The 13031-nt window shown below is 49.4% G+C and overlaps 1 protein-coding gene across 2 annotated transcripts in view; it reads right to left on the reverse strand.

The window, feature by feature from the left end:
• Window positions 1–13031, reverse strand: part of ntn4 (netrin 4) — a 212357-nt gene that overhangs the window by 81653 nt on the left and 117673 nt on the right. The gene's annotated exons all lie outside the window — the stretch shown is intronic.

Below are 13031 nucleotides of genomic sequence, written 5' to 3' on the forward strand. Positions count from 1 at the left end.
GGTTACTCTGGGAAGACTGGACAGTTGAGGTTACTGTGGGAAGATTGAGACTGGACAGTTCAGGTTGCTGGGGGAAGACTGAGACTGGACAGTTCAGGTTATTGTGGGAAGACTGAGACTGGACAGTTCAGGTTACTGTGGGAAGACTGAGACTGGACAGTTCAGGTTATTGTGGGAGGACTGTGACTGGACAGTTCAGGTTATTGTAGGAAGACTGAGACTGGACAGTTGAGGTTACTCTGGGAAGACTGGACAGTTGAGGTAACTGTGGGAAGACTGAGACTGGACAGTTCAGGTTACTGTGGGAAGACTGGACAGTTCAGGTTACTGAAGGAAGACTGAGACTGGACAGTTCAGGTTACTGTGGGAAGACTGGGACTGGACAGTTCAGGCTACTGTGGGAAGACTCGGTGTGGACAGTACATGTTACTGTGGGAAGACTGAGACTGGACAGTTCAGGTTACAGTGGGAAGACTGGACAGTTCAGGTTACTGTGGGAAGACTCGGTGTGGACAGTACATGTTACTGTGGGAAGACTGAGACTGGACAGTTCAGGTTACAGTGGGAAGACTGGACAGTTCAGGTTACAGTGGGAAGACTGGACAGTTCAGGTTACAGTGGGAAGACTGAGACTGGACAGTTCAGGTTGCTGGGGGAAGACTGGGACTGGACAGTTCGGGTTACTCTGGGAAGACTGGACAGTTGAGGTTACTGTGGGAAGACTGGACAGTTCAGGTTACTGTGGGAAGACTGAGACTGGACAGTTCAGGTTACTGTGGGAAGACAGGACAGTTCAGGTTACTGTGGGAAGATTGAGACTGGACAGTTCAGGTTGCTGGGGGAAGACTGAGACTGGACAGTTCAGGTTATTGTGGGAAGACTGAGACTGGACAGTTCAGGTTACTGTGGGAAGACTGAGACTGGACAATTCAGGTTATTGTGGGAAGACTGTGACTGGACAGTTCAGGTTATTGTAGGAAGACTGAGACTGGACAGTTCAGGTTACTCTGGGAAGACTGGACAGTTGAGGTTACTGTGGGAAGACTGGACAGTTGAGGTAACTGTGGGAAGACAGAGACTGGACAGTTCAGGTTACTGTGGGAAGACTGAGACTGGACAGTTCAGGTTATTGTGGAAAGACTCGGTGTGGACAGTACATGTTAATGTGGGAAGACTGAGACTGGACAGTTCAGGTTACTGTGGGAAGACTGGACTGTTCAGGTTACTGAAGGAAGACTGAGACTGGACAGTTAAGGTTACTGTGGGAAGACTGGACAGTTGAGGTTACTGAGGGAAGACTGGACAGTTCAGGTTACTGTGGGAAGACTGAGACTGGACAGTTCAGGTTACTCTGGGAAGACTGGACAATTGAGGTTACTGTGGGAAGACTGAACAGTTGAGGTTACTGTGGGAAGACTGGACAGTTGAGGTTACTGTGGGAAGACTGGACAGTTCAGGTTACTGTGGGAAGACTGAGACTGGACAGTTCAGGTTACTGTGGGAAGACAGAGACTGGACAGTTCAGGTTACTGTGGGAAGATTGAGACTGGACAGTTCAGGTTGCTGGGGGAAGACTGGGACTGGACAGTTCAGGTTACTCAGGGAAGACTGGACAGTTGAGGTTACTGTGGGAAGATTGAGACTGTACAGTTCAGGTTGCTGGGGGAAGACTGAGACTGGACAGTTCAGGTTATTGTGGGAGGACTGAGACTGGACAGTTCAGGTTACTGTGGGAAGACTGAGACTGGACAGTTCAGGTTATTGTGGGAAGACTGTGACTGGACAGTTCAGGTTATTGTAGGAAGACTGAGACTGGACAGTTCAGGTTACACTGGGAAGACTGGACAGTTGAGGTTACTGTGGGAAGACTGGACAGTTGAGGTAACTGTGGGAAGACAGAGACTGGACAGTTCAGGTTACTGTGGGAAGACTGAGACTGGACAGTTCAGGTTATTGTGGAAAGACACGGTGTGGACAGTACATGTTACTGAGGGAAGACTGAGACTGGACAGTTCAGGTTACTGTGGGAAGACTGGACAGTTCAGGTTACTGAAGGAAGACTGAGACTGGACAGTTAAGGTTACTGTGGGAAGACTGGACAGTTGAGGTTACTGAGGGAAGACTGGACAGTTCAGGTTACTGTGGGAAGACTGAGACTGGACAGTTCAGGTTACTGTGGGAAGACTCGGTGTGGACAGTACATGTTACTGTGGGAAGACTGAGACTGGACAGTTCAGGTTACTGTGGGAAGACTGGACAGTTCAGGTTACTGAAGGAAGACTGAGACTGGACAGTTAAGGTTACTGTGGGAAGACTGGACAGTTTAGGTTACTGAGGGAAGACTGGACAGTTCAGGTTACTGTGGGAAGACTGAGACTGGACAGTTCAGGTTACTGTGGGAAGACTGAGACTGGACAGTTCAGGTTACTCTGGGAAGACTGGACAGTTGAGGTTACTGTGGGAAGACTGGACAGTTGAGGTTACTGTGGGAAGACTGAGACTGGACAGTTCAGGTTACTGTGGGAAGACAGAGACTGGACAATTCAGGTTACTGTGGGAAGATTGAGACTGGACAGTTCAGGTTGCTGGGGGAAGACTGGGACTGGACAGTTCAGGTTACTCTGGGAAGACTGGACAGTTCAGGTTACAGTGGGAAGACTGAGACTGGACAGTTCAGGTTGCTGGGGGAAGACTGGGACTGGACAGTTCGGGTTACTCTGGGAAGACTGGACAGTTGAGGTTACTGTGGGAAGACTGGACAGTTCAGGTTACTGTGGGAAGACTGAGACTGGACAGTTCAGGTTACTGTGGGAAGACAGGACAGTTCAGGTTACTGTGGGAAGATTGAGACTGGACAGTTCAGGTTGCTGGGGGAAGACTGAGACTGGACAGTTCAGGTTATTGTGGGAAGACTGAGACTGGACAGTTCAGGTTACTGTGGGAAGACTGAGACTGGACAATTCAGGTTATTGTGGGAAGACTGTGACTGGACAGTTCAGGTTATTGTAGGAAGACTGAGACTGGACAGTTCAGGTTACTCTGGGAAGACTGGACAGTTGAGGTTACTGTGGGAAGACTGGACAGTTGAGGTAACTGTGGGAAGACAGAGACTGGACAGTTCAGGTTACTGTGGGAAGACTGAGACTGGACAGTTCAGGTTATTGTGGAAAGACTCGGTGTGGACAGTACATGTTAATGTGGGAAGACTGAGACTGGACAGTTCAGGTTACTGTGGGAAGACTGGACTGTTCAGGTTACTGAAGGAAGACTGAGACTGGACAGTTAAGGTTACTGTGGGAAGACTGGACAGTTGAGGTTACTGAGGGAAGACTGGACAGTTCAGGTTACTGTGGGAAGACTGAGACTGGACAGTTCAGGTTACTCTGGGAAGACTGGACAATTGAGGTTACTGTGGGAAGACTGAACAGTTGAGGTTACTGTGGGAAGACTGGACAGTTGAGGTTACTGTGGGAAGACTGGACAGTTCAGGTTACTGTGGGAAGACTGAGACTGGACAGTTCAGGTTACTGTGGGAAGACAGAGACTGGACAGTTCAGGTTACTGTGGGAAGATTGAGACTGGACAGTTCAGGTTGCTGGGGGAAGACTGGGACTGGACAGTTCAGGTTACTCAGGGAAGACTGGACAGTTGAGGTTACTGTGGGAAGATTGAGACTGGACAGTTCAGGTTGCTGGGGGAAGACTGAGACTGGACAGTTCAGGTTATTGTGGGAGGACTGAGACTGGACAGTTCAGGTTACTGTGGGAAGACTGAGACTGGACAGTTCAGGTTATTGTGGGAAGACTGTGACTGGACAGTTCAGGTTATTGTAGGAAGACTGAGACTGGACAGTTCAGGTTACACTGGGAAGACTGGACAGTTGAGGTTACTGTGGGAAGACTGGACAGTTGAGGTAACTGTGGGAAGACAGAGACTGGACAGTTCAGGTTACTGTGGGAAGACTGAGACTGGACAGTTCAGGTTATTGTGGAAAGACACGGTGTGGACAGTACATGTTACTGAGGGAAGACTGAGACTGGACAGTTCAGGTTACTGTGGGAAGACTGGACAGTTCAGGTTACTGAAGGAAGACTGAGACTGGACAGTTAAGGTTACTGTGGGAAGACTGGACAGTTGAGGTTACTGAGGGAAGACTGGACAGTTCAGGTTACTGTGGGAAGACTGAGACTGGACAGTTCAGGTTACTGTGGGAAGACTCGGTGTGGACAGTACATGTTACTGTGGGAAGACTGAGACTGGACAGTTCAGGTTACTGTGGGAAGACTGGACAGTTCAGGTTACTGAAGGAAGACTGAGACTGGACAGTTAAGGTTACTGTGGGAAGACTGGACAGTTTAGGTTACTGAGGGAAGACTGGACAGTTCAGGTTACTGTGGGAAGACTGAGACTGGACAGTTCAGGTTACTGTGGGAAGACTGAGACTGGACAGTTCAGGTTACTCTGGGAAGACTGGACAGTTGAGGTTACTGTGGGAAGACTGGACAGTTGAGGTTACTGTGGGAAGACTGAGACTGGACAGTTCAGGTTACTGTGGGAAGACAGAGACTGGACAATTCAGGTTACTGTGGGAAGATTGAGACTGGACAGTTCAGGTTGCTGGGGGAAGACTGGGACTGGACAGTTCAGGTTACTCTGGGAAGACTGGACAGTTGAGGTTACTGTGGGAAGACTGGACAGTTGAGGTTACTGTGGGAAGACTGAGACTGGACAGTTCAGGTTAATGTAGGAAGACTGAGACTGGACAGTTCAGGTTATTGTGGGAAGACTGGATAGTTGAGGTTACTGTGGGAAGACTGAAAATGGACAGTTAAGATTATTGCGGGAAAACTGAGACTGGACAGTTCAGGTTACTGTGGGAAGACTGAGACTGGACAGTTCAGGTTACAGTGGGTAGACAGAGACCGGACAGTTCAGGTTACTGTGGGAAGACGGAGACTGGACAGTTCAGGTTACTGTGGGAAGACGGAGACTGGACAGTTCAGGTTACTGTGGGAAGACTGAGACTGGACAGTTCAGGTTACTGTGGGAAGACTGAGACTGGACAGTTCAGGTGATTGTGGGAAGACAGAGACTGGACAGATCAGGTTACTGTGGGAAGACTGAGACTGCACAGTTCAGGTTACAGTAGGAAGACTGAGACTGGACAGTTCAGGTTACTGTGGGCAGACTGAGACTGGACAGTTGAGGTTACAGTGGGAAGACTGGACAGTTGAGGTTACTGTGGGAAGACTGAGACTGTACAGTTCAGGTTACTGTGCGAAGACGGTGACTGGACAGTTCAGGTTACAGTGGGTAGACAGAGACTGGACAGTTCAGGTCACTGTGGGAAGACTGAGACTGGACAGTTCAGGTTACTGTGGGAAGACTGAGTCTGGACTGTTCAGGTTACTGTGGGAAGACTGAGTCTGGACTGTTCAGGTTACTGTGGGAAGACTGAGTCTGGACAGTTCAGGTTACTGTGGGAAGACTGAGTCTGGACTGTTCAGGTCACTGTGGGAAGACTGAGTCTGGACTGTTCAGGTTACTGTGGGAAGACTGAGTCTGGACTGTTCAGGTTACTGTGGGAAGACTGAGTCTGGACAGTTCAGGTCACTGTGGGAAGACTGAGTCTGGACTGTTCAGGTTACTGTGGGAAGACTGAGTCTGGACTGTTCAAGTTAATGTGGGAAGACTGAGACTGGACCCTTCAGTTTACTGAGGGAAGACTGAGACTGGACAGTTCAAGTCACTGTGGGAAGACTGAGACTGGACAGTTCAAGTCACTGTGGGAAGACTGAGACTGGATAGTTCAGGTCACTGTGGGAAGACTGAGACTGGACAGTTCAGGTCACTGTGGGAAGACTGAGACTGGACAGTTCAGGTCACTGTGGGAAGACTGAGTCTGGACCCTTCAGGTCACTGTGGGAAGACTGAGACAGGACTGTTCAGGTCACTGTGGGAAGACTGAGTCTGGGCAGTTCAGGTTACTGTGAGAAGACTGAGACTGGACAGTTCAGGTTACTGTGGGAAGACTGAGACTGGACCCTTCAGGTTACTGAGGGAAGACTGAGACTGGACAGTTCAGGTCACTGTGGGAAGACTGAGACTGGACAGTGCAGGTCACTGTGGGAAGACTGAGTCCGGACAGTTCAGGTTACTGTGAGAAGACTGAGACTGGACAGTTCAGGGTACTGTGGGAAGACTGAGATTGGACAGTTCAGGTTACTATGGGAAGACTGAGTCTGGACAGTTCAGATTACTGTGCGTAGACTGAGAATTGACAGTTCAGATTATTGTGGGAAGACAGAGACTGGACAGTTCAGTTAATTGAGGGAAGACTGAGACTGGACAGTTCAGGTTACTGTGGGAAGACTGAGACTGGACAGTTCAGGTAACTGTGGGACGACTGAAATTGTTCAGTTCAGGTTACGGCGCGAAGACTGTGACTAGACAGTTCAGGCTACTGTGGGAAGTCAGGACAGTTCAGGTTACTGTGCGAAGACAGAGACTGGACAGTTAAGGTAATTTTGGGAAGATTGAGACTGGACTGTTCTGCTTACTGTAGGAAGACTGAGACTGGACAGTTCAGGTTACTGTGGGAAGACTGAGACAGGACAGTTCAGGATTCTGTAGTAAGACTGGATAGTTCAGGTTACTGTGGGAAGACTGGACAGTTCAGGTTACTGTGGGAAGACTGAGACTGGACAGTTCAGGTTACTGTGGGAAGACTGAGTCTGGACAGTGGAGGTTACTGTGGGAAGAGTGAGACTGCACAGTTCAGGTTACTGTGGGAAGACTGAGACTGGACAGTTCAGGTTACTGTGGGAAGACAGAGACTGGACAATTCAGGTTACTGTGGGAAGACTGAGACTGGACAGTTCAGGTTACTGTGGGAAGACTCGGTGTGGACAGTACATGTTACTGTGGGAAGACTGAGACTGGACAGTTCAGGTTACTGTGGGAAGACTGGACAGTTCAGGTTACTGAAGGAAGACTGAGACTGGACAGTTAAGGTTACTGTGGGAAGACTGGACAGTTTAGGTTACTGAGGGAAGACTGGACAGTTCAGGTTACTGTGGGAAGACTGAGACTGGACAGTTCAGGTTACTGTGGGAAGACTGAGACTGGACAGTTCAGGTTACTCTGGGAAGACTGGACAGTTGAGGTTACTGTGGGAAGACTGGACAGTTGAGGTTACTGTGGGAAGACTGAGACTGGACAGTTCAGGTTACTGTGGGAAGACAGAGACTGGACAATTCAGGTTACTGTGGGAAGATTGAGACTGGACAGTTCAGGTTGCTGGGGGAAGACTGGGACTGGACAGTTCAGGTTACTCTGGGAAGACTGGACAGTTGAGGTTACTGTGGGAAGACTGGACAGTTGAGGTTACTGTGGGAAGACTGAGACTGGACAGTTCAGGTTAATGTAGGAAGACTGAGACTGGACAGTTCAGGTTATTGTGGGAAGACTGGATAGTTGAGGTTACTGTGGGAAGACTGAAAATGGACAGTTAAGATTATTGCGGGAAAACTGAGACTGGACAGTTCAGGTTACTGTGGGAAGACTGAGACTGGACAGTTCAGGTTACAGTGGGTAGACAGAGACCGGACAGTTCAGGTTACTGTGGGAAGACGGAGACTGGACAGTTCAGGTTACTGTGGGAAGACGGAGACTGGACAGTTCAGGTTACTGTGGGAAGACTGAGACTGGACAGTTCAGGTTACTGTGGGAAGACTGAGACTGGACAGTTCAGGTGATTGTGGGAAGACAGAGACTGGACAGATCAGGTTACTGTGGGAAGACTGAGACTGCACAGTTCAGGTTACAGTAGGAAGACTGAGACTGGACAGTTCAGGTTACTGTGGGCAGACTGAGACTGGACAGTTGAGGTTACAGTGGGAAGACTGGACAGTTGAGGTTACTGTGGGAAGACTGAGACTGTACAGTTCAGGTTACTGTGCGAAGACGGTGACTGGACAGTTCAGGTTACAGTGGGTAGACAGAGACTGGACAGTTCAGGTCACTGTGGGAAGACTGAGACTGGACAGTTCAGGTTACTGTGGGAAGACTGAGTCTGGACTGTTCAGGTTACTGTGGGAAGACTGAGTCTGGACTGTTCAGGTTACTGTGGGAAGACTGAGTCTGGACAGTTCAGGTTACTGTGGGAAGACTGAGTCTGGACTGTTCAGGTCACTGTGGGAAGACTGAGTCTGGACTGTTCAGGTTACTGTGGGAAGACTGAGTCTGGACTGTTCAGGTTACTGTGGGAAGACTGAGTCTGGACAGTTCAGGTCACTGTGGGAAGACTGAGTCTGGACTGTTCAGGTTACTGTGGGAAGACTGAGTCTGGACTGTTCAAGTTAATGTGGGAAGACTGAGACTGGACCCTTCAGTTTACTGAGGGAAGACTGAGACTGGACAGTTCAAGTCACTGTGGGAAGACTGAGACTGGACAGTTCAAGTCACTGTGGGAAGACTGAGACTGGATAGTTCAGGTCACTGTGGGAAGACTGAGACTGGACAGTTCAGGTCACTGTGGGAAGACTGAGACTGGACAGTTCAGGTCACTGTGGGAAGACTGAGTCTGGACCCTTCAGGTCACTGTGGGAAGACTGAGACAGGACTGTTCAGGTCACTGTGGGAAGACTGAGTCTGGGCAGTTCAGGTTACTGTGAGAAGACTGAGACTGGACAGTTCAGGTTACTGTGGGAAGACTGAGACTGGACCCTTCAGGTTACTGAGGGAAGACTGAGACTGGACAGTTCAGGTCACTGTGGGAAGACTGAGACTGGACAGTGCAGGTCACTGTGGGAAGACTGAGTCCGGACAGTTCAGGTTACTGTGAGAAGACTGAGACTGGACAGTTCAGGGTACTGTGGGAAGACTGAGATTGGACAGTTCAGGTTACTATGGGAAGACTGAGTCTGGACAGTTCAGATTACTGTGCGTAGACTGAGAATTGACAGTTCAGATTATTGTGGGAAGACAGAGACTGGACAGTTCAGTTAATTGAGGGAAGACTGAGACTGGACAGTTCAGGTTACTGTGGGAAGACTGAGACTGGACAGTTCAGGTAACTGTGGGACGACTGAAATTGTTCAGTTCAGGTTACGGCGCGAAGACTGTGACTAGACAGTTCAGGCTACTGTGGGAAGTCAGGACAGTTCAGGTTACTGTGCGAAGACAGAGACTGGACAGTTAAGGTAATTTTGGGAAGATTGAGACTGGACTGTTCTGCTTACTGTAGGAAGACTGAGACTGGACAGTTCAGGTTACTGTGGGAAGACTGAGACAGGACAGTTCAGGATTCTGTAGTAAGACTGGATAGTTCAGGTTACTGTGGGAAGACTGGACAGTTCAGGTTACTGTGGGAAGACTGAGACTGGACAGTTCAGGTTACTGTGGGAAGACTGAGTCTGGACAGTGGAGGTTACTGTGGGAAGAGTGAGACTGCACAGTTCAGGTTACTGTGGGAAGACTGAGACTGGACAGTTCAGGTTACTGTGGGAAGACAGAGACTGGACAATTCAGGTTACTGTGGGAAGATTGAGACTGGACAGTTCAGGTTGCGGGGGGAAGACTGGGACTGGACAGTTCAGGTTACTCGGGAAGACTGGACAGTTGAGGTTACTGTGGGAAGACTGGACAGTTGAGGTTACTGTGGGAAGACTGAGACTGGACAGTTCAGGTTAATGTAGGAAGACTGAGACTGGACAGTTCAGGTTATTGTGGGAAGACTGGATAGTTGAGGTTACTGTGGGAAGACTGAAAATGGACAGTTAAGATTATTGCGGGAAAACTGAGACTGGACAGTTCAGGTTACTGTGGGAAGACTGAGACTGGACAGTTCAGGTTACAGTGGGTAGACAGAGACCGGACAGTTCAGGTTACTGTGGGAAGACTGAGACTGGACAGTTCAGGTTACTGTGGGAAGACTGAGACTGGACAGTTCAGGTTACTGTGGGAAGACTGAGACTGCACAGTTCAGGTTACAGTAGGAAGACTGAGACTGGACAGTTCAGGCTACTGTGGTAAGACTGAGAATGGACAGTTGAGGTTACTCTGGGAAGACTGGACAGTTCAGGTTACTGTGGGAAGACTGAGTCTGGACAGTTCAGGTTACTGTGGGAAGACTGAGATTGGACAGTTCAGGTTATTGTGGGAAGACTGGGAGTGGACAGTACAGATTATTGCGGGAAAACTGAGACTGGACAGTTCAGGTTACTGTGCGAAGACGGAGACTGGACAGTTCAGGTTACAGTGGGTAGACAGAGACCGGACAGTTCAGGTTACTGTGGGAAGACTGAGACTGGACAGTTCAGGTCACTGTGGGAAGACTGAGTCTGGACTGTTCAGGTTACTGTGGGAAGACTGAGTCTGGACTGTTCAGGTTACTGTGGGAAGACTGAGTCTGGACAGTTCAGGTTAATGTGGGAAGACTGAGACTGGACCCTTCAGTTTACTGAGGGAAGACTGAGACTGGACAGTTCAAGTCACTGTGGGAAGACTGAGACTGGATAGTTCAGGTCACTGTGGGAAGACTGAGACTGGACAGTTCAGGTCACTGTGGGAAGACTGAGACTGGACAGTTCAGGTCACTGTGGGAAGACTGAGACTGGACAGTTCAGGTCACTGTGGGAAGACTGAGTCTGGACAGTTCAGGTTACTGTGGGAAGACTGACTCTGGACAGTTCAGGTTACTGTGTGAAGACTGAGACTGGACCCTTCAGGTTACTGAGGGAAGACTGAGACTGGACAGTTCAGGTCACTGTGGGAAGACTGAGTCTGGACAGTTGAGGTTACTGTGGGAAGACTGAGACTGGACAGTTCAGGTCACTGTGGGAAGACTGAGTCTGGACAGTTCAGATTACTGTGCGTAGACTGAAACTGGACAGTTCAGGTTACTGCGCGAATTCTGAGAATTGACAGTTCAGATTATTGTGGGAAGACAGAGACTGGACAGTTCAGTTAATTGAGGGAAGACTGAGACTGGACAGTTCAGGTTACTGTGGGAAGACTGAGACTGGACAGTTCAGGTAACTGTGGGACGACTGAAATTGTTCAGTTCAGGTTACGGCGCGAAGACTGAGACTGGACAGTTCAGGCTACTGTGGGAAGACTGAGTCTGGACAGTTCAGGTTATTGTGAGAAGACTGAGACTGGACAGTTCAGGTTACTGTGGGAAGACTGAGACTGGACCCTTCAGGTTACTGAGGGAAGACTGAGACTGGACAGTTCAGGTCACTGTGGGAAGACTGAGACTGGACAGTTCAGGTCACAGTGGGAAGACTGAGTCTGGACAGTTCAGGTTACTGTGAGAAGACTGAGACTGGACAGTTCAGGTTACTGTGGGAAGACTGAGATTGGACAGTTCAGGTTACTATGGGAAGACTGAGTCTGGACAGTTCAGATTACTGTGCGTAGACTGAAACTGGACAGTTCAGGTTACTGCGCGAATTCTGAGAATTGACAGTTCAGATTATTGTGGGAAGACAGAGACTGGACAGTTCAGATAATTGAGGGAAGACTGAGACTGGACAGTTCAGGTTACTGTGGGAAGACTGAGACTGGACAGTTCAGGTAACTGTGGGACGACTGAAATTGTTCAGTTCAGGTTACGGCGCGAAGACTGAGACTGGACAGTTCAGGCTACTGTGGGAAGTCAGGACAGTTCAGGTTACTGTGCGAAGACAGAGACTGGACAGTTAAGGTAATTTTGGGAAGACTGAGACTGGACTGTTCTGCTTACTGTAGGAAGACTGAGACTGGACAGTTCAGGTTACTGTGGGAATACTGAGACTGGACACTACAGGTTACTGTGGGAAGACTGAGACTGGACAGTTCAGGTTACTGTGGGAAGACTGAGACAGGACAGTTCAGGATTCTGTAGTAAGACTGGATAGTTCAGGTTACTGTGGGAAGACTGGACAGTTCAGGTTACTGTGGGAAGACTGAGACTGGACAGTTCAGGTTACTGTGGGAAGACTGAGTCTGGACAGTTGAGGTTACTGTGGGAAGAGTGAGACTGCACAGTTCAGGTTACTGTGGGAAGACTGAGACTGGACAGTTCAGGTCACTGTGGGAAGACTGAGTCTGGACAGTTCAGGTCACTGTGGGAAGACTGAGACTGGACAGTTCAGGTTACTGTGGGAAGACTGAGACTGGACAGTTCAGGTTATTGTGGGAAGACGGGCACTGGACAGTTTAGGTTACTGTGGGAAGACTGAGACTGGACAGTTCAGGTTACTGTGGGAAGACTGAATCTGGACAGTTGAGGTTACTGTGGGAAGAGTGAGACTGCACAGTTCAGGTTACTGTGGGAAGACTGAGACTGGACAGTTCAGGTCACTGTGGGAAGACTGAGTCTGGACAGTTCAGGTCACTGTGGGAAGACTGAGTCTGGACAGTTCAGGTTACTGTGGGAAGACTGAGTCTGGACAGTTGAGGTTACTGTGGGAAGAGTGAGACTGCACAGTTCAGGTTACTGTGCGAAGACAGAGACTGGACAGTTAAGGTAATTTTGGGAAGACTGAGACTGGACTGTTCTGCTTACTGTAGGAAGACTGAGACTGGACAGTTCAGGTTACTGTGGGAATACTGAGACTGGACACTACAGGTTACTGTGGGAAGACTGAGACTGGACAGTTCAGGTTACTGTGGGAAGACTGGACAGTTCAGGTTACTGTGGGAAGACTGAGACTGGACAGTTCAGGTTACTGTGGGAAGACTGAGTCTGGACAGTTGAGGTTACTGTGGGAAGAGTGAGACTGCACAGTTCAGGTTACTGTGGGAAGACTGAGACTGGACAGTTCAGGTTACTGTGGGAAGACAGAGACTGGACAATTCAGGTTACTGTGGGAAGATTGAGACTGGACAGTTCAGGTTGCGGGGGGAAGACTGGGACTGGACAGTTCAGGTTACTCTGGGAAGACTGGACAGTTGAGGTTACTGTGGGAAGACTGGACAGTTGAGGTTACTGTGGGAAGACTGAGACTGGACAGTTCAGGTTAATGTAGGAAGACTGAGACTGG

This window comes from Hypanus sabinus, chromosome 13 (assembly GCF_030144855.1).
Source record: "Hypanus sabinus isolate sHypSab1 chromosome 13, sHypSab1.hap1, whole genome shotgun sequence".
Taxonomy (NCBI): Eukaryota; Metazoa; Chordata; class Chondrichthyes; order Myliobatiformes; family Dasyatidae; genus Hypanus; species Hypanus sabinus.